Source organism: Tursiops truncatus, chromosome 16 (assembly GCF_011762595.2).
Source record: "Tursiops truncatus isolate mTurTru1 chromosome 16, mTurTru1.mat.Y, whole genome shotgun sequence".
In the NCBI taxonomy this organism is placed as follows: domain Eukaryota; kingdom Metazoa; phylum Chordata; class Mammalia; order Artiodactyla; family Delphinidae; genus Tursiops; species Tursiops truncatus.
Window position 1 is genome coordinate 966,940 of NC_047049.1, and position 25,551 is coordinate 992,490.

Sequence of the window (25,551 nt, forward strand, 5' to 3'; positions counted from 1 at the left end):
AGACAGCCTGCAGAAGTAGGATGGATCTTTTATAATTTTAGAGCACAGCTCAGCGAAAGAGCCCAAGCTATTTATTTCTGATACATAATTTAAGCATTATAGGAAATTACAATAATACGATCTCAGGCCAGTGTTGGAGAATGTGCAGGCCATGTGGGCAGTCCTCACAGACAGCGATGCAGAGCCTGTTGCTCAGGGGGGCCTGGGCTCTGATGAGCCTGGCCCCGGTCATCGGGGAGGGGCATGGTGCCTGGACTTGCTGGAGGGGCATCCAGGACCAGCCACGCCCACTCAGTGTGTTCTGGGGAGACCTGTCTTCGTGTTCTAACTTTGGAACACAGCTCACTGCTGGGAGTGCTTCCTATGTTACATGTTTTTGTTTTTAGAGTAAATATCAAAGTGAAGAAAGCCCAGAGTGAATTAGGAACTAATCAGGAAGGAGATTTGCATCTAGCTTCTGGCTGCACGATGAGAAAACGTCTGAGAAATCCATCAGATGTCTGATTTCGGTACTCGCTGGTGGCAGCTGAGAGCTGGCCACTCTTTCATGTCTTAGCATTTTTCTCCCCAAGGCAGGTGGTGTAGAAAGAGAGAAATTGAGGTAGCACAGTGGCTGCCTTCAGCTTTGAAAGGTAGAATTTTTCTACCTGTTCACAGTGTGTTATGTCTCAGGATCCAGGGATCGTTAAGGAGGAACCAAGAGCACAGAATCCAGCTGTGCTGCGCGCGATCGGATTTGAGAATTATCTAACACGACCCCCTTCTCCCCACCCCTGTCCCCGTTTGCCTGAAGCAGGACGGCAGAGGTGCCGGGTCTTCTGGTCTCGTGAAGGTGGGCTGTTGGCTCGGCTACAGGTGCTCGCTCTTTAGCACATGTGCCCATCATCACCTGCTCATCCCTGGGCATGGTGGCCACATCTCCAAACTGAACACAGCACGAGACTTGCCTGGGCTTTGTTTGGTAAGATTAGGATGCCAAGCCTGGCCCTGGTCCAATGGCCGTGGATGTGATCCAGGTGGGCGGCCACTTTGTTCCACTTTTATTCCATGTTTTCACGTTATCGTCAGGGCGCACACGACTTGGGAATCACAGTAGGTGTTTGCAGAGAGAATGTTGTGCAGCTCTTGGCCTGAAGCCTGTGGGTTTATTTAGGCAGAAGGAGTGGGGTTTGGAAAGGCGGAAGGCCAGTCTTTCAAGAGGAGAAAGGCTGCACCCCACCTTTCTTTCAGGGTGTGAAGACGTCCCCCCAGACAGGGAGGGTCCCACACTTCCTCGGCCCCGTGCAGGGTGAGCCGAAAGAGGTGATAGAGCTGTGCTGAGGACGTGCATTTACTGGGACTGCACGGTTGCCATGGCAATGTGAGACCTTCTGATGAATTTTTTAGATTAAAATACCCAATTAATATATCAGATTTGGTATGCAGAGAAAAGGAAAAGAGAAAATAAGAGTGCAATTTAACAGAGTGCCAGGTAGATTCCAACTACAAAGTGGAGTTATGACACGTGGGATCTTAAATGTCCCCCTTCCCTGTTAACCCTGAGGTGTCTGAGCCACTGTCCTTACTTGGCAGGTGTTGGGTGCTTGTTCAGAATTCTCTGGGCTTCCTCCTCATACCGGAACCAAGGGTCCCCTTTCCTCTTCCCGAAACCCCATGCCTCCTCCCGTGCGACCCCTCTTGGGCTTCAGGAGCAGTTGATTTAGGGGTTGACCTTGCTCGGGACCTGCCCCAGTGCTGCGGGGTGCTGGGCAGGCCCCTTCGTTCCTCTCGTCTGGGTGTCCCCACGAGGGTGCTGAGTGGGGTTCCATCACTTTCTGCTGAGCAGCTCAGTAACTGTTAACTGGGGGGCACCCGCCGTTCTCAGCAGTCTGGCTAGTCTCAAACCTAACATGGTATTAGCTTGCTAGTGGGGGGCAACTAATCACCGAGAAGGTTTGCCTTTGCCCAGAGAACTGGAAATAAGGGGGCCCTCGAGGGCTGAAACGCCTGGCCTGGGTGTGTTGGGTGGGGTGGGCAGTAAGGCGGGACACTCGGCTACCAGAGTCTTATAACCTTTTCCAAAATTTATAAAACCTTTGTTTTTTTAATTAAGAAGCATTAAAGTGTATAAATTTGTAAAAGAGTTTAAGACTTTGCTAAAATTATTCTATATAGGAAAACCAAGACATCAGTAATTTCAGCACTGAGACCTATTAACGTGCCTCTGCCCCAGCCTTTTTCTAGGAATGTACTCACACATCAGCCACATAGAAACACTCTTTATGTCTTTGATACAGAAATGGGATCATGCTCCAAATACGGTTTTGTCTCAACCTGCGTCTTTTACTTAGCGATGTGTCATGGCCGTCTATAGATCTGCAGCGTCCTTTGTTGGCTAAATTTACAATAGTGGTTCTCAACCCTGTGAACTAGACTCAAAGGATGCTCTTAAAAACTGTGGCTGCCTCCTCCGGAAATTCAGATTGAATTTGTTGGGGTGCAGTTGGGGGGCGCTGGGGCTCAGGCACCAAGACATAAACAGTTTACCAGTGAGCATCCTTGTATGTTCATCTTTGTACACTTGACATTATTTCCTTAGGATAACTTCCTAGGAATGACATCGACGAGTCAGAAGAGTGTGCACGGAGTGTGGCTTGGTGCCGCTGGCCAGCTCCCTTGGAGATGGGCAGTCCCGGCACGAGACATGGCTGTCCTGGACGGTTGTTACGTGGCGGTGACCAAAAGGATGGGGCTGCTGCAGGTGTGGGGTACCCAGACAAAGGAGGAGGTGGGGAGACCAGTAGCAGACGAGGAAACATGAATAAATGTAGTGAAGGGCAGGAGGGGCCTGAGGAGAGAGGAAAAGGGGGGCCTGTGTCCGGTGCGGCTGGCCGGGAGGGAGATCCCGTTTGCCTGCCCTCGGAGCGCACGCAAGTCCTCTTTCTCCGACCCTCACCGCCTCTGGGTGTTAGTGATGTCTGTGTTTTGACCGTCTGAAAGGTAAAAGGATTGTATTAGTGCTCCGAGTCTCTGATGACCAGTGAGGTTGGTAACGTGTTTCTTTGCATGTTGGGGGCGTTTGTGCTCTTCCTTCCTGAATTGCCAACTCCTACCCCTGACCTGTGCTCCCTGTTGGCATGTTTGCTGCCCGGTTTCTTTCCACGGTTCCTGGTATACAATGGCACATGCCCCAGAGCAGTCATTTATCTTTCTGCGTTGCTAGTTTTCTTCCGTGTGGATGTGCTTACTTTTTGTGTGGTCAGATTCATCAAGATCTTCCTTTCTGGCAGTTTCTGGCCTTGGTGCCCTGTTAACACCAAGCACAAGTGATACTCACCCAATTTACAAACCTGCACCTGCACTTTCTTCTAGTACTTCTGTGGTTTCACTTTTCATGTTGCAAATTTTGGTCGGTTTGGACTCACGCTGGCCACAGTGAGAACGGTTTCCTCCCGTGGGTCCTGCTCTTGCTTAGGCTGGGCACATTCACTGCCTGTTTCTGTCGAATTGTGAACGAGATCTTTGCAACCATCACGTTCCACCCTGGTTAGTGCTGGTAGGAAGGAAAGCTTAACTTTGAAAAGTATCCGGCCCGTGTGCGGCTGCTCTGCTAAGGTTCCCGTTAGTCCTCATGGCTTTTGAGTTGATTTTCCCAGGCGTCCTGGGTGGTCGGTCGTGTCGCCTGCCAGCAATGACTCGGTGACTTTACGGTGCTTATGCCCACTCTTCCCCGTCGTGTGCCCAGGGCTCACGGGCAGCGGAGAGCGGTGCTGAGCGCACGGGGGGCTGACCCGATCGTGCTGATGGGGCCGTGGTTCCAAAGTGACAGTCTAGCCCTGTTTACTGAGTCTTTGACCAGTGGTGCGTGGACCTGAGTTTTAATAGGTGTCTCTTCCCTTCCCTCCTGACCCTGGGAAGAGGGGGTGGCTGGCGATGGGGGTGGCAGCTCTCTGTGTGGCCCAGGCTCGGGCTGATGGCAGTTCACACCCCGTCCCCTGCAACGCGGGGGCCTTGGTGGCCAGCAGCCTGGTGGCTGCAGACCCTGGGTTCCTTTAGCAGCTGGCAGCAACGGTGCAGAGGCCCCCGGTGCAGGGGTGGGCATTTGGGTTCAAGGTGGGGAGGAGGTGTGTGGTCCCGGCTGGCCTTGCACCCCTGCTCCTGGATTCCCTGGGCTCCCACATGCAGTGCCAAGTGTCCCGGCGGGGCCGTTGGGTGGCGCTGAGTTTGCTGCGTTCCTGTGGCTGACGAGGCTGGTCTGGGATGGACTTGGGACCCACTGTCGTACTTTTTTATGTAACAAATGTCAGCTCTGCACGTCTATCCATCTGGCTGTGTGTTTTAAAATGCTAAAAATAAGTTGATTTTCTTTTAAAAATCTAACCACCCATCCTCCCAGTTGAGAAGTAGTGCGAGGATGCACTGGAGGTGAGTTTTGCTCAGGGCTCTTCTGTGAGGGTGGAGCCGCCCAAGGCCCCAGGATGGTCTGAGGGAGGCAAAGCCACGGACAAGCATTTATTCGGAGCAGGGTCAGGGCAGCTTACAGTGGCTCCTAAACTGTCAGGGTCCCCTGGGGACCTTGTGACAATGCGGATTCTGATTCAGCGGGTCTCAGGTGGGGCCTCAGGGTCTGTGTTCCCATCCGGCCCCAGACGGTGCCAGCGTGCTGGACACGTTGAGGACACACCCTGGGTGGGAGGGCTTAGCGAGGACCCAGCAGGTGGGTGGTGGAGTGGGCGTGGCCCCCAAGGCACTGGCCCCACGCATAGGGAGCAGCAGGGGGCCGCCTGCTCTGGTGCTCCGCTGGGCCATGGCAATGGTGTTGGCAGTGGGTGGGAGTTTCCAAAGCTACTGCTCGTCCTTCGTCTGGAGATGGGCTGGCTCTTCCTGCAGAGGGATCTCATTTAGCTCTGTTCTTACTTCTGTGTTGTTCTTTTTCTCTGGGTAGCCCGCTACACACGTACCCAAAACATCAGTAGCATTTTGTGTCCTGCATTTTCAGGTGACACTACAGCCTGAACTTCCTCCTTTGCAATGACTAGATTCTCACCCAGGTGTGGCAGAGGACGCGCTACCAGAGGCAGGTGGCCCCGGGCTGTGTAGACGCCCCCCTTCTGGCCACTGTGTCCTCTTGTCCTGCTTGCGCTGAGAGTCCAGCCCCACGCCCGGGACGTGCCATGGGTGTCCCCTGTTCTAGGCCGCCTGAGCCCGGTGGTTCCTGTGTTCAGGGTCTGTGCTCCGTGGCCCTGGTCCCGATTCCCCTGTCAGTAGGAAGCTCAGAACCAGATTTGGTGTCCGTTCACCTTAGTGTGGGAGCAGGCCTTCTACCTGGTGTCTTTTTTCCTTCCCAGTCAGATTTTTTCTCCTCATTTGAAAAAGATGTAGAACTGTGTGTTTCCTCCTCCCCGCCTCACTCTGCTATCGCTGTGTAGCTCTAGGTAGAAATAAGGCTTTGGTACGCAGTGTTGCTGCGGGCTGGTGAGGGTCCGGTGAGTGCTGAGCCTTGCTGTCCCGCAAGCTGTGTGCACGCCCCCTGCAGCCCTGCTCCTGTCCCCCCGGGTCGGGGCGACACGTCGTCCACGATGGCTCCTCTGGGGCCTCCTTCCCGCCTGGGGGGTGGGCACATGCTGATCAGCGGCCTGCAGAACACGCTGGGCCCGCCTCTTCCCCAAACACTGGCCGGGCCCAACGTGCTGAATGATTTTAGTGCTCATAATTGGAGAAGCTACAATTAATAAAATTATTGTTATTTTTAAAAACTGGGAAGCCTGCTTCATCAGAAACTGTTTTGCCCGTTGACCTGGAATCTATTATCTAAAAACCAAGGCAGCTGACCGAGATCAGTGTGGCTCCGTCCAGCCCCAGCTGCGTCATTTGTCCCCACCCTCCGCATCCCCAGGTGTGACACAGGAGCCTGCGGTGGCCTCCAGCATGCGGCCCGAGCAGGCGTGGCCGCAGTCTGCGCTGACCCGGCTTGGTGTTCTTTAAGTCGTGAAGCCAAGGAGATGATGTGGGTGAGAGTCAGTGTCGCCCCCAATTTATTAAAAATAGGAGCTGAGCACATTCAGATTCCTGGTGTTTACACGCTGACTAGGGAGGTCTCTGCTCTCACATCACGGCTTTTCCTTCACGCGCACCAGGCGGGGCTTGTCACCGAAGCCAGAGACGAGCAGCTTTGCGCTTGTGTGTCTGTGAGTCTGTCAGGCCTGGCAGGACGCTCAGCCTTCTCGGGCATCAGGCACACCCCCCACCCCGCCCCGAGCAGGGTCCGAGGTGCTCAGTGCTGTCTTCCCGGGCCCTGTGTCGGACTCGGGCCCGTTTCCGGAACGCCCGGCCCCTGGGAGCCGGGAGCGGGGTCTTGGTCCCAGTAGCTCAAACCGGGCACTGTTTTATTATTTATTGCTGGTAATAAAAACCCCCAAACTTAGTGACTTAGCAATGACCATTTTTATCATTTCTCAAGATTCTGTGACCTGGGACTCTAGACAGGGCCCAGTGGGGATGGGTCCCCTGCTCCGCACGCCACCTGCGGAGCCAGCACGTGCTTGGGGGCTTCCCGTTCACGGTGCCTCGTGACGGCTCAGAGGCCTCAGGCTGGTGGAAGCCTCCGCGGCGTCGTGTCCCTGGCGGGGGCGGGGGGGTTCCTGGGGGGAGGGGTGTCCCTGGGGTCTCAGCTCCTGCTGGCGGCTGCGTATCAGTTATCTATGACGGCTTAGCACATTGCCCCAGAACGTAGCGGCTTAAAGCGACACACATCACGTCCTTGTTTTGGGAGTTGGTAATTCTCGGGGGCGGCTCAGATCCCGGCCGCGTGCTGCACTGTAGGAGCCCCTGTGGCTGTCCTGGGGTCGTGTTTGTTTGCATTGTCCCCGATTCTTTCCTTTTTTCTTTTTCTCCGTGTCAGGGTCCTCTTGTGTTTCTGAAATCATATTTTAGCTCCTCAGGCAGAAAGGATAATTTGCAAAGTTAGCACAGGACTGAGAGAGGAGAAAAGGAGGAAGATAAGACAGAAAGGAGGGAAGATGCAGAGAAAAGGGGGGTAAAGAAATCACGCGCTGAAGAAAGGGTTGGGCCCCAGCGTCCGTGTGCTTGTGCATGGGCTGGCGTGGCCCTGCCCGGTGGCAGATCTGCCTGGCGCTGCGGGCAGTGGCAGCTGAGATGGAGCAGCGGGTGGGCAGTGGCGGGGTGGGTGGCTGCCGCCCGGACAGCTGGGGACGAAGCGGAGAGGGAGGCCCGGGCTCTGTGCCCCGTGGAACTAGAGTCGGACGGTGGACCCTCAGCCGTGTGGATCCCGAGGCTCGCTTCCAGAGCCCACGGCACTTGGAATGTGCCGGAAGCAAGGGGCTTAGCCAACAAAGAGCCCCGGAGCTGGGCCTGGAGCAGACCCTGTGCTGGTGCCGGGCGTGTGAACCATTAGAGCAGGAAGTGGTGGGAGGGACCGAGAATTGGGGGTCAACTGCTGCTGTCCCAGGCTGCCCCCCAACGACCTCAGCCCCCCCTCGCCCCCCGCTGCCCTGGGCCCCTCTCCAGCGTCACCGACCTTACGGGAATCAGCGGGCGGGAGCCTGCGGCTCCTGCCTCCTCACAGTGGCCGCGCACCCGTGGGTGCCCTCCTGTCCAGTGACCGGGCATCATTATTAATAGTGCCTCCTTTTGCTCTTAGACGTGTCCCAGTTTGGATGATAGATTATATGGCTGCCCCTCTAGCTGCCAGACACTGTTGCCAGATGATCCTTTTTTCCTTTATAGCTTTTTATTATATAACGGAAAGTGACAAGAAAAATATTAAGACTTTCAGTGTCTTATGTAATCTCACCACTATTATAACAACCATTTGCACTTTTTCGTATCGCCTTCCAATCCATACTTGAATACATACAAAATATATATTACTTTTAACAAACTTTTTTAAAGTAAACTTTGTTTAGAACATTTAGCTTTACAGAAAAGTTGTGAAGGTGGTAACAGAGGGTTCTTGTATATCCCACGTGGTTTCCCCTAACGCTAATATCGTACCTTTGTCATAACTAGGGAACCAGTGGTGCGACATGGTTGTACTAGTCAGGGTTCTCTAGACAAACAGACCAATAGAATAATAGCGTGTGTGTGTGTGTGTGCGCGTGTGTGTGTGCGCGCACGCGTGTGTGCGCATGTGTGTGTGTGTACACACATATGCTTACATACAGGTATTTAAGGAGGTTTATTAAGAGGAATTGGCTCAGGCAGCTGTGGAGCCAAGAAGTCCCGCAACCTGCCGCACGCGAGCTGGAGCCCCGGGGGAGCCTGTGCCGTGATTCAGGGCGAGTCTGAAGGCCTGAGACCCAGGGGAGCCAAAGGTGTGGTCCCAGCGACCAGGGGTCGCTGCTCAGCAGGGCGGCCGGAGAGGGGGGCCTCCCTCCTTCCTCCGCCTTCTGTTCTGTTGAGGCCTCAGGGCACTGGTTGACACCCACCCACATCTGGGAGGGCCACCTACCCTTCTGAGTCCCGGGTTCAACTGCTAATCTCATCCGGAAACTCCCTCACAGACACGGCCCGCCCAGAACACTTTAATCTGGGTGCCCAGGGCCAGTCAAGGTGACATGTGAAATCTCTCAGTAACTGAAGCCGTAGTTTATTGAGGTTTGACCTGTTTTTACTGAATATCCTTTTTCTGTTCTAGGATCCCACCCAGAATCCCACATGACATCTAGCTGTCCCTCTCTAGGCTCCTGTGAGCTGTGACAGCTTCTCAGACTTTCCTTCTTTTGACGACCGTGACGGTTTTGAGAATAGCTGGTCGGGTATTTTGCAGAATATCCTTCAGCTGGGATTGGTGACGTTTTTCTCATGGCCAGACTTGGGTTATGGGTCTTTGGGAGGAAAACCACAGGAAAGGTAACCTTCTCGTCACGTCCTGTCAAGGTCCATACTCTCAGCACAACTTATTGCTGCTGACGCCGACCTTGATCACCTGGCCGAGGTCCTGTCCGTCAGGGGTCTCCGCTGTCAGGTTACTCGGCCCCCCTGTCCACACTGTGCTCTTTGGAAGGAAGTTACACTGCACTGCCCACACTTAAAGGGTGGGGGGTTAAGGTCCACCTCCTTTAGAGGAAGGTAGTTACATAAGACTATTTGGAATCCTTCTACCCGGAAGATTTGTGTATTCTTCCCATTTACTTTGCTCTTCAGTCATTCATTTGACCCCACGTGGACTCATGGATGTCTGTTTTATGCTTTGCATTACGATCCAATACTATTGTGTGTGTTTATTTAGTTTTTGGTCAGGTTGTCCCGCTTTAGCCGTTGGAAGCTCTTCCGTTGGCTCCTGTGTCCCTCTGGCCTGCTGTCCTCACCGTTTCCTGTCTTTGCTTCTTTCTGAGCACTTCCTTACTTTCTGGGACTAGAAGATGCTCTAGGCTCATCATGTATATTCCCTGACCCAACCCTAGAATCAGCCAGTTCTCCAGGGAGCCCTGGTCCTTCTATTGGGGAAGGTGTTAGAAACCAAGATCTGGGTGCCAGGTGTGCTCACCATTACTGGGAGATAATGATCTTTTAAAGCACAGAGCTATCTATGTAAAATAGACAGCTAGTGGGAAGCGGCCGCATAGCACAGGGAGATCAGCTCGGTGCTTTGTGACCACCTAGAGGGGTGGGATAGGGAGGGTGGGAGGGAGACGCAAGAGGGAGGAGATATGGGAACATATGTATATGTATAGCTGATTCAACTTGTTATACAGCAGAAACTAACACACCATCGTAAAGCAATTATATTCCAATAAAGATGTAAAAAAAAAAAAATAAAGCACAGAGCTGACCGCACTGCTCCCTGGCGTAAGGCTCTGGGGTCCCCCATCACTGCCTTTGTTTAACTGAATGTACCTACTGTGCTCCTGCTCTGTACACTGCAGGCGGGAGGGAGTGTGAATTGATACAACCACTTGGGAAACTGCGTGGCGCACCATTTCTGAGAGAGAGCACAGCCCTGACGTCCAGGAGCTCGCCTGGACCTCTCCGCTGGCCCTGGCATTCTCCTGCTGCACGTGAACGATTTCACAGAGCGCCCGCAACAGACCCCTCTGACCGTGGTGGGTCAAGACAAACACAGGAGCCCTCCATAAGCCTTTTGGAGCGCAGACAGAAACGTGACCATTGTCCAGGCCCAAGTGACCAGACTTCCTGGGTCCTGGCCGCTGCTTTGCCAGTTGCAGTTCTCGCTTCACTCCTTCTCAGCCTCTGTAGTGGGCTTAAGGTGCCCAACCGTAAAGTCACGCAGCCTCCAGACAGTGTGGGGCCGTGCTGCTTGAACCCTCCTGAAGGTCACTGACGTGAGCGCAAACCTGACCCTCACAGAGATGCCCCTGTTCTCCCTGTTGCAAGGACGGTACACGGGTGTGTGCAGCCTTATGCTGTCTCTGGTGGTCTTTGGCTGGGGGCATGGACACCTGCAGCCCAGGCTTGCATTCCTAGGTGGGACCCATCCAAACGTGTACATCCGTGCACCCAGAGACGCACACACGGGAGTCCGCACAGCACGACGTGTGGTAGCCAGAAGCTGGAACCGGACCAAGCGTCCACCGACGTTACTCGGACAAGCGAGTCCTCGGGTCTTCGTTCTGTGCATCCTCTGTGCCGTGAGAGTGAAGGCCTCATGGCCGCACCCCACACGGTGCACCTCTTAACCTGCTGCCGAGGGAGCGAGGGTCCCCGCTGCTGACTCCGTGCTGACAAGCACAGAAGCCAGGGTGCTGGTCTGTGCCACAAGATGTCAAGCCCATGTCCCCCTGGGGGGCACCAGGGTGCCCTGTTGTTTGAGCTGAACGCTTGTCAGATGTGCACGTTTTCTGTACGTTTGTTATACTCTAATCAAAAGTTTACAAGAATATTTAAAAGACCCCGCTGGTGTCCAGCCTCCCACCCGGCAATTCTGGGGCTGGGGAAGAGCTGTCCAAGGTACCGGCTCTGGGTGGAGGCGAGAAGCCTGCAGGTCAGGCTCCCGGGACTCCAGGGCTGAGCTTGAGCGGTGCACTGTGCTGAGTGCACGTTTCATAACTGTTGACTCGTCACATCACAGGCCCCCGAGGGTGGACAGGAGTGAACCATGTGTTTTGGTGTCCCCAGGGTAGAGACGAACGCCAGGTGTGCAGAAGACATTCGATGTGGGGCTGGGGAGAGAACAAACGCCTGCCTCATGCTGCCCGTGTTGAGAAGCTTCGATTGATGCCGTGGCCTCATTCCTTGGCTCCCCATTTTCAGCAAGACTCTTTGACAGCACTTTGTTCTCTCAGGTGCCAGACCTAACCTCCGATGCTCCCTTGAGCCTACAGGAGCCAGGATTTGTCCCCACGGCCTCGGAGCCCTAGTGAGGGCTCCCTGCATGGGGCGAAGTCTGACGCCCAGTTCTCAGCTCCCTTGTCCTGGACCCACGGCAGAGCTTGACCCTCTGGGCCCCTCCCAGCTTCCCTCTCTTCCCGCAGCTTCCAGGACGCCCGCTGCCCTGCTGTTCCTTCTCGGCCCCTCCTAGGACCCTTCTCCCCTCCCCGCCACGGTGACGCTGGAGCACCTGGGGCTCCTGCCTGCTCCCTCCTTTTCTGCTGCGCTCGTGCGGACAGTCTCACACTTTCAAATATCAGCCATGTGCCGGCGACTCCAGGTTTTATCTGCAGCCCGGACCTGCTTCACACGTTCCAGACTGTTCTGTCCAGTCTCTGGCTCGTATATCACAGATATCTCCTGAACGCATTCACACCTGCACCCCTGGAGTCTCCTGGCTCGCTGACCTCTTCCTTCCAAATGCCCCTAGACCCATCCGGGAGCCCTCTGCCACGTGGCAGCCCCTCCCCGCCCTTCATGTCACCTTCGCTCTACCTTCCAAAGCATGGGCTGCCTGTGTCCCTCCCTCCCATAGGCCCCGGGCACCCCATGCCCCCCCGCTCCTGCACCCAGCACCCTGGTCCCCGCCCCTCCTCTGCACCGAGCACCCTGGTCCCCGCCCCTCCACCTGCACCCCGCACCCTCGTCCCTGCCCCTCCTCCTGCACTCATCACGCTGGTCCCTGCTCCTCCTCCTGCACCCAGCACCCTGGTCCCCGCCCCTCCTCTGCACGCAGCACCCTGGTCCCCGCCCCTCCTCCTTCACCCAGCACGCTGGTCCCTGCTCCTCCTCCTGCACCCAGCACCCAGCACCCTGGTCCCCGCCCCTCCACCTGCACCCAGCACCCTGGTCCCCGCCCCTCCTCCTGCACCCAGCACCCTGGTCCCCGCCCCTCCACCTGCACCCAGCACCCTGGTCCCCGCCCCTCCTCCTGCACCCCGCACGCTGGTCCCCGCCCCTCCTCCTGCACCCAGCACCCTGGTCCCCGCCCCTCCTCTGCACCCAGCACCCAGCACCCTGGTCCCCGCTCCTCCTCCTCCTGCACCCAGCACCCTGGTCCCCGCCCCTCCTCTGCACCCAGCACCCTGGTCCCCGCCCCTCCACCTGCACCCAGCACCCTGATCCCCGCCCCTCCTCTGCACCCAGCACCCTGGTCCCCGCCCCTCCTCTGCACCCAGCACCCTGGTCCCCGCCCCCCCTCCTGCACCCAGCACGCTGGTCCCCGCCCCTCCACCTGCACCCCGCACCCTGGTCCCCGCCCCTCCACCTGCACCCCGCACCCTGGTCCCTGCCCCTCCTCCTGCACCCAGCACCCAGCACCCTGGTCCCCGCCCCTCCTCTGCACCCAGCACCCTGGTCCCCGCCCCTCCTCTGCACCCAGCACGCTGGTCCCTGCTCCTCCACCTGCACCCAGCACCCTGGTCCCCGCCCCTCCTCCTGCACCCAACACCCTGGTCCCTGCCCCTCCTCCTGCACCCAGCACCCTGGTCCCTGCCCCTCCTCCTGCACCCAGCACCCAGCACCCTGGTCCCCGCCCCTCCTCCTGCACCCAGCATGCTGGTCCCCGCCCCTCCTCCTGCACCCAGCACCCTGGTCCCCGTCCCTCCACCTGCACCCAGCACGCTGGTCCCCGCCCCTCCACCTGCACCCAGCACCCAGCACCCTGGTCCCCGCCCCTCCACGTGTGCCTCTGACCTCTGCAGGGCAGTGTATCCCAAGGGCATCCCCTCATTCTCTGCTAGGAGTCCAACGTGATGCTCTCTACTGGGCGTCCTCCACGCCAATGGCCCACCTAGCACCCAGGGGTGGCTCTCTGTGTGGCATCTGCCCACAGCTCCTGCCCAGAGCATCGCATGGCCCGATCCCCCCAGCGGCCAGGAGAGCAGCTGGCCCAGTGTTTTGGCAGCAGGGTGGGGCAGTGATTTGGCCAGAGCACGGATCACCATGTCTCCTTCAAACCTTTGCCCGTCCTTCTCCCGGGAGGCCCACTTTACAGTTGTGCCTGGGGACCCACCGGGCCCCTGCCAGGCCCCTGTCCTGCTTTGCTTTCTGGGCACTTAACCCCGGCAACTGTGTACTGCAGAGCCTGTGCCATCTGCGTTCATCTCAGCCCCTGGCCCCAGAGTGAACATCCCACAGGGCGGGGTTTTACCTCCTAGGTTCCTTCCTGTATCTCACGTGACTCGACATCACCTGGGTAGGGCGGGAACCGAGTGAACATGGGGTGAGGGGGCTATATGCCCATGACTCTCCTGAAGGGCCCACTTCGGGGCAAGCAGTAAGACACCTCAGAGAGAGGCCTTCCAGGGCCCTAGCTCGCCCCGGACAGCACGACCACTCTGCTGAATTAAGGCCCAGGGCACTGTTCCTTCCACAGTGCTTTCTGTGTCAGGCGGCAAGGGCCCCGGCCTTGGGGGGCCAGGCGTAGGGCGACCCCACCTCCCTGGGCAGCAGGGGCCTATGTCCCTGTGGACGGTCAGACCTGGGCTTCCGTCCTTGCTGACTCCGTTCCCCCTTCTCTGACGCATGTGCCTTCTGTTCTGGGCTGTCAGGACATTCAGGTCAGGCCCGCTGGTCACCGGAGAAAGAGGCGCAGAAAGCTTGGCTTTAGGACGAGCCAGGGAGCAGCAGCTGCAGGGCCAGGGCGGCTGCCCAGCCCGACTGAAGGAGGCACAGGTGTGAGGGAGGGGTTTCGGCAGCTGCGGGCGCCCCTGCCCTGAAAGTCCTTTCCCTGAGTTAGGCTGGAAGCTCTTGCACGTGGGCTGGTTATGAAACACACGTCTGACTGGAGCCGAGAGTCTGGTCGATGGGATGCCTGCACATAGGGCCAGGGCGGCCTCCCTCCGCAGAGGGTCCTGGGGCTGGCAGTGCCAGGCTGTGCCCGTAGGACCCCCGGACGTCCACAGGCCTGAGAGTGGAGGCTGCCCTGTGCTGCATGGAGCGGGGCTGCTTCCAACCTGGGCAGAGGCAGCAGTGCTGGCGCTGGGCCCAGTCGCCCCGGGGGGCAGGGCCATCCCGTGCGCGGTGGGGGAGGGGGCTGTCAGCAGCTGACTCTGATGCAGGAGCACACCCCGCTTCGTGTTCCTGACAACTCATCATGCCTCCAGGCATTGCCACGTGTCCCCTGGGGGTGACACCGTCCCCCAGGCTTTTCTGTGGCTTTTCTGGGGCTGCAGCTGGGGAGCGCATCGAGGCCGTAGGTGCCGGGCTGGGGCGGGCGGTGTCGCTTCCGAGTGCCTTTGGGGGTCCCGGCCCCCGGCCAGGCTTCTGGGCCCAGAAAGGTGCAGACGGGGCGGAAGAGGCTCCGAGAAGCGTTGGCCCCCGTGGGTGTCAGCAGTAGGCCAGGCCCCAGGTCCCCCCGTGTCCCCTGCACCAGGCGCCGCAGCCTGGCCTCGCTTGGCTCATTCTGCCGACTCCAGCGCCTGCTTTGGGGGCTCCAGGGTTGAGAACTCTCAGGGCACCTGGGCTCTGCCTGGGGTTCTGGGGTTAACCTGGGTGTGCGTGTGTGCGCCGGCATGTGTGTGAATGTGTGTGCCTGGGGGGTGCACGCCGAGGCCGGGTTCACAGGCCGCTGCCCTGGCTGTCCCGCCTTCGTGGACCCCTTGTCCCCGTGAAGGTGCAGGTGCCGTGGTGGCTCTGGCCTTCCCGGGGCGGGGGTGGACAACCCTCGTGGGCTGCTGCCGCCGGTGTTCTGTTTCCTTGCGTCTTGAAGGAGTGTCTGGAGTCGTCGAGGCCCCAGGAGGTTCCGTCTCTGAAGGACCCCATGGTCTCCTGCAGGGGACGCCCTGGACGTGGGGCGAGGCCCAGGGTTTGGGTGGGGAGGCAAAACTGGCGACTGACCCCGTGTGGGGCTCTGCCTCCTGCCCCCTTCTCTGCTGGGATGGCGGGGGCGTGGAGACCCACGTACCTCCCACTGGAGCGTCCAGTCTGCAGGGGCCGCAGGTTGGGAGTGGCCGTCTCATGCACACAGGCAGGCCTGGAGCCTGCACAGGCTGTGTCTACCAGCTCTGAGGCCGGAGGCGCCATGCCGAGCTGCAGGGAAGGTCAGAGCCACAGGTGGCAGCTCGCGAGCTGTGCGTCGGGCTGGGAGGCGAGGTTTGTTCAGCACGGCCTAACTTGGGGCTTATCACTTCCAGGGGCAGGGCCTTGTCCTGCCCACCCTCCCCCGGGGATGACACACGTCTTCTGGCCCCGTGTGTGCAGCTTGGAGTGAGAGTACTGTGGGCTGAGGGGGCCGAGGGGACAGTGGTCGCCTGGAGCCAGGTGGGGTGGGCCTGGCCTTGGACCTAGGAGCTGTGTCCAGTGGAATCTCCAGAAGCCTTTACAAAACGAACTCAAGTTGCTTTTAATTAAAAAAAAAAAAAAAAAAAAAAGCGATGCCCCAGAGAATGCAGGTTCACTCATGTGCCGACGTGTTAATTGAAAGGTTCCGAAGGTTTGTTAATTACACTTCCGTCAGCAGTTCCTTCTCTCCCAAGTGCAGTCACTTTCCATCTTGTCAACGAGCAAATGATGGCTCCCGCAGGACAGGCATCAAGAGGAGTGAGGTGGGGGCAGTTCTGAGATGGGTTGTGCCTCTGCCCCTGGGCCTCCTGGTGTCGGGGGCCTGGGGTGGGTGGCCCTGGGTGGGTGACCCTGGATGGATGTCCTGGATGGGGTGGTCCTGGTGTGCTGGTCCTGGGTGGGGCGGCCCTGGGTGGGTGGCCCTGGTATGGGACCCAGGCCAGTGCAGAGACACCTTCTCTAGGGGTTTTTCTCCACTTCTGGAAGAGCCACGGTGGCGGGGCTGCCTTGTGTTCACTCTGGACTCCACAGGGCCTGGCACCTAAGAAGCTCTCAGTAAATGCGTGTTGGACTTAACTAAACTGGACAGAAACAGACAACGAAGGAGTCAATGTGGGTGTGCTTAGACCAGCCCCAGCTGGGGGCTTTGTGACCGACGGGTGTCGCCATCTCCTCCAGGGACTGTGACGGAGCGTGCCGGGGGCAGACGCAGCCCAGCCCTGCTCTCCTTTCTGGCTGGGTCCTGGGAGTGCTCATGGGGTCTGGGGTAAAGGCATATGCTGGCCAGAGGGTGGCCAGCTGGTACTGCAGAGGCTCTGCAGGATCTGTCCAGCAGGCATGGCCACATCGGTTGCTGTGGAGGACTATACAGTTACCCCCAAATTATGCCTCTTATGTTGGCAGACGAGGGGCATTTCCAAACGTGATGAACAAAAGAAACAAAGAGAAAGTTTGGTCTTAGGAATATCTGCATTTCCTTGATGACTAAGGCTGTAGATGACTCTTTAACTCGCTGATTGGCCCTTTGTGCAGTTGTTGCGTGAAGTGACTGTTCAAGTCTCTCACCCATTTTGTGTTGTGTGTGTGTCATTAATATCGAGTTGTAAGAGTTCTTTAAACGTTCTGGATTCAAGTCCTTGGATGGATGTGTTTTGATTAGTGCTCTGTTTTGATTAGTCATTTCTGTGTCTTGTCTAGGAAATCCTTGTTTACCCTAACGTCAAGTTTGGATCTAGGATAACTTTCAAATTAATTTTTGTGTGGAGTGTGAGGCAGGGGACTTCATTTTTCCCTGTGTGGGTACCCAGTTATTTCAGCAGCATTCTTTGAAGAGACTTTTCTTTCTCTACTGGATTACTTTGGCAACTTTGTCAACAGTCAGTTGATCTACATATGTAAGTTTATTTCTGGAGTCTCTTTTTATCTTTCCTTATACTGATGACATGCCATCTTTATTATTGTAGCTTTATAGTAAATCTTGAAATGAGGTAGCGTACATCGTCCAACCTTGTTCATTTTCCACATTTATTTTGGCAATTCTAGATCCTTTGTATTTTCTTACACATTTCGAATCAGCTTGCCAATTTCTCCAAAAATGTCTGCAGATATTTTGATTGGGATTGTATTAAATCTACAAATCAATTTTAGGGAGGATGGACATTTTAGTGATACTGAATCTTCAATCCATGAACATGGTATGTCTCTCCATTTATGTAGGTCTGCTTTAGTTTCTCTCAGCAATGGGTTGCAATTTTCAGTAAAGAGGTCTTGTACATCTTTTATTAAATGTATCGCCCAGTATTTTATGTTTATTTGATGTTGTTATAAGTGGCATTATTTTTCTAGTTTTGCTCTTAGATTTTTTCATTGCTGGTACATAGAAATAGAGTTCATTTTTAAAATCAGTTTTATTGAAGTGTAATTAACATAAAACAAAATGAATCAATTGTAAGGATGTGATCCAGTGAGTTCTGACAGATGTATGTAGCCGTATAACCGCCACTGCAGCCAAGTGTGGAGTCTCTCTACCACCCCAGGAAGTTTCCCTGTATCCCTTGACAGCCAATCTGGTCATGTGCTGGGAGGTGGGAACCAGTGCTGCATTTCGTTCGTATCACTCCCTTTCAGTTCTTAATGGTGATTCTGGAAAAGGAGACGTTTTTAATTTTGGTGAAGTCCAGTTTTTCATCAGTTTCTTCCTTTATGATTTGTTCCTTTTGTGCCCTTTCTAGGAAATATTTACCTAACTCGTGGTCATAAAGATTTTTTCCCTTTGTTCTAGAACTTTTATGGGTTTGTTTTAGCTGTTAATTTTGTTTATGCTCCATTTCAAGTTGATTTTTGTATTGATAAGAAGTAAGGGCCAAAGTTCTGTCTCTTCTTTCCTCCTCCCATTCCTCCCTCCCTCCCTCCCTCCTCCTCCCTATTTCCTCTCATTTCCCTCTTTCCCCTCTTCCTCTCCCTCCTGCTTTGCAATATGACGTCTGTTTGATCTAGAACCACTTGTTGAAATGACCATCCTTTCCCCCATTGAAGTTCCTTGGCATCTTTCTTGAGAGTCAGTTGAACTTATAATCGTGGGCCTATTTCTGGACTCTATTCTGTTCCATTGATCTCTTTCTCTATCTTTACACCAATACCACACTGTATTGATTATTGTAGCTTTAAAATAGGTCTTGAAAGCTGATATGTTTGCCCTCCAACTGAGTTCTTTTTCCAAATTGTTTTGACTATTCTAGATTCTTTGCCTTTCTACGTATATTTTAGAATCATTTTGTCAGTTCCTAAGCTGGCTGAGATATTGATTGGGATTGCGTGAAACTGTTGGTCAGTTACAAAGGAATGGACCTTTTAACATTTTGAGTTTTCCAGTCCATCAACATGGCATGCCATGCATTTATTCTGGTCTTTGATTTCTGTCAGCATGGCTTTGTAGTTTTCAGTGTGCAGGGACTGCACATGTTTTGTTTAACTTATCCCTACAAATTTTATGTTTAAAAAATAAACTGTTGCATATTGACTATCCTAAAACCCTGCTGAACACGCCTATTCTAGTGTCTTATTTTTAGATTTCCTAGGGTTTTCTATGTCACTTGTGAATAAAAGACAGATGTATTTCTTCCTTTTTACAACTTTATGCCTTTTCATCCTGTCTAGACATCCAACACAAGGTTGAAGAGAGGTGGTGGGAGCAGATATCCTTGCCTTTTTCCTGATCTTAGGGAGAAAGTGTTCAATATTTCACAATTAAGTATGATGTCAGGGACTTCCCTGTTGGCGCAGTGGTTAAGAATCCGCCTGCTGGTGCAGGGGACACGGGTTTGAGCCCCGGTCCGGGAAGATCCCACATGCCGCAGAGCAACTGGGCCTGTGCGCCACAACTACTGAGCTTGCACTCTAGAGGCCATGAGCCACAACTACTGAGCCCGCGCACCACAACTACTGAGCCTGCGCTGTAGAGCCTGTGTGCCACAGCTACTGAAACCTGTGCACCTAGAGCCCGTGCTCCACAACAAGAGAAGCCACCGCAATGAGAAGCCCGCGCACCGCAACGAAGAGTGGCCCCTGCTCGCTGCAACTAGAGAAAGCCCACATGCAGCAACGAAGACCCCAAAATAAATAAAGTATGATGTCAGCTGAGCTTTTTCAGAGATTCCCTTATCAGATTGAGGAAGTGTCCTTCTTTTCGTAGTGTGCTGAGTTTTTTGTTTTTAAGTCATTAATGGTTGTTGAATTTTGCCAAATGCTTTTTCTGTATCTGTGGAGATAACCTCCTTTATTCTGCCAATGTGTTAAACTGCACTGGTTGACTTTGGAACAGTATTCCAATCTCACATTGTTAGGGTCATGTTTAGATATTGCTGAATTCCATTTGCTAATATTTCATGATTTTTACATTTATACTCACTAGGGATATTGGTCTAGATTTTCTTTTCTTGTGATGTCCTTGTCTGGTTTTAGTATCAGGTTTATGCCAGCCTCATAAGAGGGGTTGGAGGTGTTCCCTCCTCCTCTGTTTCCTGAAAAAGTTTGTGTGAGGTTGGTGTTATTTCTCTGTTAAATGTTTGCTAAATGTCACCAGTGAAGCCATTTGAGCCTGGAATTTTCTTTGTGGGAAGGTTTTAATGACGAATTCGATTTCTTTGATAGATATGGGGTATTCAGAGTTTCCATTTCTTCTTGTGTTGGTTTTGGTAATTTGTGTCTTTCAAGAAATGGAACTTACCTCATTCATCCAAGTTGCTGTGTTTGTTGGCATAAAGGGGTTATTTTTCTTTCAGTGTCTGTAGTGATGCCTCCGTTTTACTCCTGATGTCAGTGTTTCATGTTTTCGCTCCTTTTCTGTCTGTCAGTGACAAAGAGGAATGATGAAATCGCCAGCTCTGTTGGTGAGTTTGTTTCTTCCTTTTGTTGTTGGTTTTGCTTCAGACACTGGGTCTGATTTTGGCCGCATACACATTTGCTACTGCCGTGTCCTTTGGGTGACTTGAACCTTTTATCCCTAAGGAATGTCTGATAACGTTCCTTGGCTTCAAGTCTCCTTTGATGTTAACGTGGCTTCCTGGTTCTTTAGTTGGTGCTTGTGTGAGCAACCGTTTTCCACCCTTAACCTCTCACCTCTGTACGTTTAAGTGGGAAGTGGTATCTTTATAAATAGCACATGGTTGACTCTTGCTTTTTAAAATCCAGCCTGAAAATGCCTGCTCTTTAATTGGAATGTTAATCCATTTACTTGAACGTAACCGTCCATACATTTAAGGCTACAATCTTGCTATTTTTTCTACTTTTCCATTTGTTATCCCCATCGATTGTTCATCTTCAGTCTCCCACGTTAGAACATAGACCCCTTGAGGGGAGGGGATTGTTCCTTGAATACATGTACTGAATCCCCCTGTCTCTGGGATGGGTGGTCCCGGTGCTGCAGCCCTCGGGCTGTTTATGTGCATGGAAGAGGCCGTGTGGTCAGCAGTGTCTGTGCGGGGTGCCCGCACTGTCCTGTGGTCCCACCTCCAGCCACGCCTCCTCACCCACGCGGCTGATGTCCGTGCCTCTCCTTGTAGCCCAGCGAGCCCCTGGCCCTAGGTGTGCGGTCTGGGTGGTCTCAGGCCTCTTTAATGCCATATCCTGGCATCCGTGAGATGCCTCCCTTCCCTCGGCCAGTGGGGACCCGAGGCTGCAAACGCCCAGAAAGTCCGCAGCAGCGAGTCCCAGAATTCGGAGAAACTGCGACAAAGGAGGGCGTGTCTGCAGCCAGACAGCTGCTGGTCCTGAGCCGCTGGCTCCCCGTCGGGAGGGTCCGCGCCTGTGGCCGTGGTGGGGGGGTGGTGGTGGGGGGGTGGGGGGGGGTGGGGCTGGGCAGGGCCTGCTGGACACCGGTCGGGGAGAAGCGGGCGCCATCTGGGACCGTGGGGAGGAGAGGTGGGCGGCGACAGCTGGCCGTGTCCACGCTGTCACCGCCGCGGCAGAGCCAGACTGCGTGCTGTCACCGAGCCCTCAGCTCCCTGCCCCTGGGGCGCTGGGTCGTCTCCATGACAGCCTCCGTCTGCACCGTCCTCTCCCTTCAGAGGCCTGGGCTCGCAGCAGGCGCCGGGGCTCGGAAAGCCGGTGGGCCCTCCGGGCTAATCCGGCTGGTGGGGAGAACGGTGCCCCCCACCTGCTCCAGGTAGCAGGCCGCCCCCTCACCTGCCTCCTCAGCGCCCGGGGAGTATGGGCGGCCGCTTCCAGAGGAGGCTCAGAACACGTGCCAGGAGCTCCCGCCTTCCTCCCGCGTGGCCCCGGGCCGGCCCAGCACGATGCTCCCTTCCCTTCGGGCGTCTCTGCCCGTTTCGGGCCCCGGGGGAAGGGCGTCCGGGCTGCTGGGTCACACGGCCAGGAAGGCCCGCCGGGACACCGGCTCGGCCTCGGATCCTTGGAAGCTTTGAGCCTCAGTGACAGTTCCCGTTCCAGTAACCCCTTCACCCGCCAGCCCCGCCCTGCTCTGCTCCGTATCCGGGGCCCGAAGCCGCCCCGTGTGCAGTGAAAGGGAGGCCTTGCCAGGGCTGTTTCACGCGGTTCGCAGATGCTGAGACGAGGAGGCCCCGCCCTGGGTCTGAGGCCTCGGCTGACTGCTGCTTGTGCCCGCTCCGGCCCCGCCTCTTCCCACCCCACGTGGCCCCCACCTGCGCTGACCGGGCCTCACCCTTCTCTCCCCTGCGCGCCCGCACCGGGTTTCCTGCGTGGTGGGGTGTCTGTGCTGGTGGTGGCCCTTTGTGGCGAGGGGCAGAGGGTGTGAGCCCCCTGGACCCAGAGAACTCAGAGCAGGGCGGCCACCCCAGCCTCAGCCTGCAAGGGGTGGGCTCAGGGCCTGGAAGTAGACCAGCCAAGCTGTCATTCATTCGCCCCGTGCCTGCTCCCGGGTCGCTGCACCTTCCCTCTGGCGAGAGAGAGGAGAAGCAGAATCCCCTCCTCCGGCCGAGTTCCATCGAGCAGTGGCAACTGGCGTCGGGACATTTAACTGGTGGCCCCTGGCTCATCACAGGTTAACCGAGTGATCAGAACGCCCTTTGCTGCATCTTGCTATCGGTCCTTTTGCCTTTACTGTGTTTCTCTCAAGTGGGGGCATCAGTGTGCTCCTTAGTACATTACCCTCCCCCCACCACGAGCCTGAGGCATCAGGTCCCCAGGCACAGGTACCCACGGGGCCACTGCTCCCTTCACCACGGAGCTGTCTCTGAGAGACCGCGGCACTCTGTCTGGGGGCGGCGGTTCCTGACACCTGCAGAAGGCGACACAGGAGCCTTTTCGGTCGCGGCTGGCACTGGCTCCGCCGGGGGACACGTGGCCTGGGGAGGGGGTGGCCCTAGTCCGCTTGCTCTCAGCAGTGGCGGTGGGTGGTTCTGTGGAGCCCTCGCGGGGGCAGCAGTCACAGGCGCCTCTGAGGTTGGGCTCCGGGTGTTTGCAGCCCGGCCAGGCTCTGTGTGAGCACAGCGTTGGGGTGCAGTTCAGCGCCTCTCCCCCGTCTGCCCTCCCGCTGAGTGGTGCTGTGTGTGCCTGATGGGGCGCGAGGATGGCGTGGGCCGCAGAGCACGGCCCCCTCCCCTGCACGTGGGACTGTGGTCTCACACCCTCCCTTCCCTGCTCAGACGGTGCCTTCGGGGGCTGGGCCGGGACAACCGCGTGGGCTAGGGGAGTCGCATCCGATGCTCAGCTTCTCCTGCTGAGGCCTGAGGGTCCCGTGGTCCCCGAGCCCACCCTGTAGGGCCGCAGCCCTGTGAGAAGTTGCTTTCCTCGTACGGTGGCCTGTGAAAGCCTCTTGACCAGCTGCAGAGTGGACACACCTCCATCTGTGTAGCCATTTTCTCAGAGGAAGATCTTAATTTCCTAAGACAATGTTTCCAGTGCTTTCCAGACTGGGTTCCAGGACCATATTCTTGGGCTGCGTGAGAATATATATATTTTTTAAAAAAGGTCGTTCAGGGAACTTCCCTGGTGGTGCAGTGGTTAAGAATCCGCCTGCCAGTGCAGGGGACATGGGTTCGACCCCTGGTCCGGGAAGATCCCACGTGCCACAGAGCAACTAAGCCCGTGCGCCACAACTACTGAGCCTGCGCTCTAGAGCCCGCGAACCACAGCTACTGAGCCTGCGAGCCACAACTACTGAAGCCCATGTGCCTAGAGCCCATGCTCCGCAACAAGAGAAGCCACCGCAGTGAGAAGCCCGCACACCTCAACTAGAGAAAGCCCACGCACAGCAGTGAGGACCCGACGTGGCCAAAAATAAATAAATAAAAAAATTTTTTAAATGAAAAAAAGGTTGTTCATTCTGAGCGTGAGAAACATGGGTCCAGGCCCCTTAAGACGTGAGTTGGCAGACGGTAGGGGAGGTCTAGTGAAGTAAGTAGGAATAGCTTGGTCCTCTTTACATCTCATTTAAAAGACGCTTTAAAAAAATAAACAGCAGTATAAAGAAGAAAACAGAAAATAGCCCATATACTCTCATACCCAGATAATCCCTATTGGCATGAAAACGCAATTCGTATGCAAGTTTCAGACATTAAAACTGCCTGAGGATAGAAAATGGAGAGTGAAGACCTGTGTCATACACACACATGTGGGTCTCTTGCTGCTCCAGACTTATGAATAAATTCACTCATTTTTCCCTAGAACGCTTATGGATTCACTGTGTGTGTGTGTGTGTGTGTGTGTGTGTGTGTGTGTGTGTGAATCCTGAGGGGTCACAGGCCAGCAGGTAATTCAGGCCCTCAGTTCTCCATCCAGCGGAGGCCGCTGGGGGCCAGGCTGGCTCTCCAGGTCTGAGGCCTCCTCACAAGAAGAAACCTGCGAGGGTCGCAGGAGAGGCAGGGCGCCGATGGTCCTGCAGGTCCAGAGGCCCAGGGCTGTCCCAGCAAACCCCCAGCCTGCCACCTCCCTGCCCGCGGCCGGCGGGGAGCTGGACCCCAGTCTCGTGGCGGTCGCTGTGCCTTTCTCTGGAAGCGGGGTCAGCTCTGGCTTTCCCCCCAGAAGCTTTTGGGGAGCTTCTTGTCCTGGCCACCCTCATCGCTGCGTCATGTGGTTTTTGTATCCTGGCCAAGACGCTCATCCTGGAAACCACAGACTTGAGCACCCACGAGGATGCAGGCTCCCGGCTCTGCTCAGTTCTTTGACTCTTATTTTTGGAAGCATAAAAGAGAACAGAAGTCTTATGCTCCGTCTCAAAATAATGTCATTCCTTAATTCTATTCAGTTTGGCCAAAAATAGACCCATCCCTTTTCCAGAATAATAATCCAGCCTGTTGAACTGGAAGGGGGAGGAGGGGGCCAGCATCGAGGCCGTTTGGGGCTTGGCCATGGGGACTTGAGAGCCTTGCCTGGGTCTCCCAGGAAACCAGCCCCGGAGCAGAGCCACGTGTGCCTTAGTACGTGGTGGGTGTCCTCCTGGCATTCTTAGACAGCACACGGAAACCCATTTAAACACCTGGGAACCAGCTCAGGGCGGAGGCCCTGACCCCACCCTGTGCCGGGAGGGCGCGGGAGGCCCATGTCTGCAGGATCGTGGGCACCGGCAAGCCGAGCCCAAACTACTCGGCTTTTTGGCATCTTGTGACTCTTTAAAAATCACCTTCTTGTATCTTTCCTCGAACATGTTTTTTGCTGCTCTTTTTGTGCTGTTTTCTAGCTGCATATCCACCTTCTAATTTTCTGTGGGTTGGAGAAATTGGCGACCAAAACGTCGGTCATCAGAAACTGGTGTCCAGCCTTGGGGTGAAGGTCTGGGTGAGCCTGGGCGAGGCCGCGGGGCAGGGGCGCGCTGTCGTGCGGGTGTGCCGGCTCTTCTCGGCTGCACACAAGCCCCTGCCCCGCCGTACGGAACTCTGTCTTCACTGCCGCCCGTCCGCAGAGAGGCCACAGCCCCAAAGGGGAGCCTGTATTTCCTGGAGAGATGGGATCTCCCTGTAAACTCTCCTCTCCCCACCAAGGTTAGAGCATCTGTGCTTCCTCACAGAGATGCCAGGGGAGGAAGGAGCCGGGGAGGGACAAAACGGGGCCCCTGGGGAGATTTTGATTGCAGGCTGATGCGTCTCTAACGGGAGGGGTCGTCCGAGGGTCTCCTGACCCCAGAGGAGGCACAGGAGGTCCATCCGACTTGGAGTCGGGGCGTGGTGAGGAGCTCAGGGTCACGCTGGACGCCGGCCACATGGTGGTTTGCTGGAGCCGTGACATCGTGTTGTGGGCAAAACGTGGGGAAGCGAGTCGGAAGTAGAAGACAGACTCGAGACTCATGCTTCTGGAGAAGCCGCGGGCCTCCGACTACCCCCGTGCTGGGATTCTGACAAAGCGACCGCTTCTCATCACCCGTTCCTGGCGCCCAGTCTAGACTCGTCAAGGCCAGGCCAGGCTGTGACCCCCAAAGGGCGTGCACGCGGGGGTGGAACCCGCCCCGAGGCGGCTGGGCAGCATCTG

At 55.8% G+C, this 25,551-nt stretch overlaps 1 protein-coding gene across 3 annotated transcripts in view; it reads left to right on the plus strand.

The window, feature by feature from the left end:
• Nucleotides 1-25,551, plus strand: part of STK32C (serine/threonine kinase 32C) — an 82,674-nt gene that overhangs the window by 1,401 nt on the left and 55,722 nt on the right. The gene's annotated exons all lie outside the window — the stretch shown is intronic.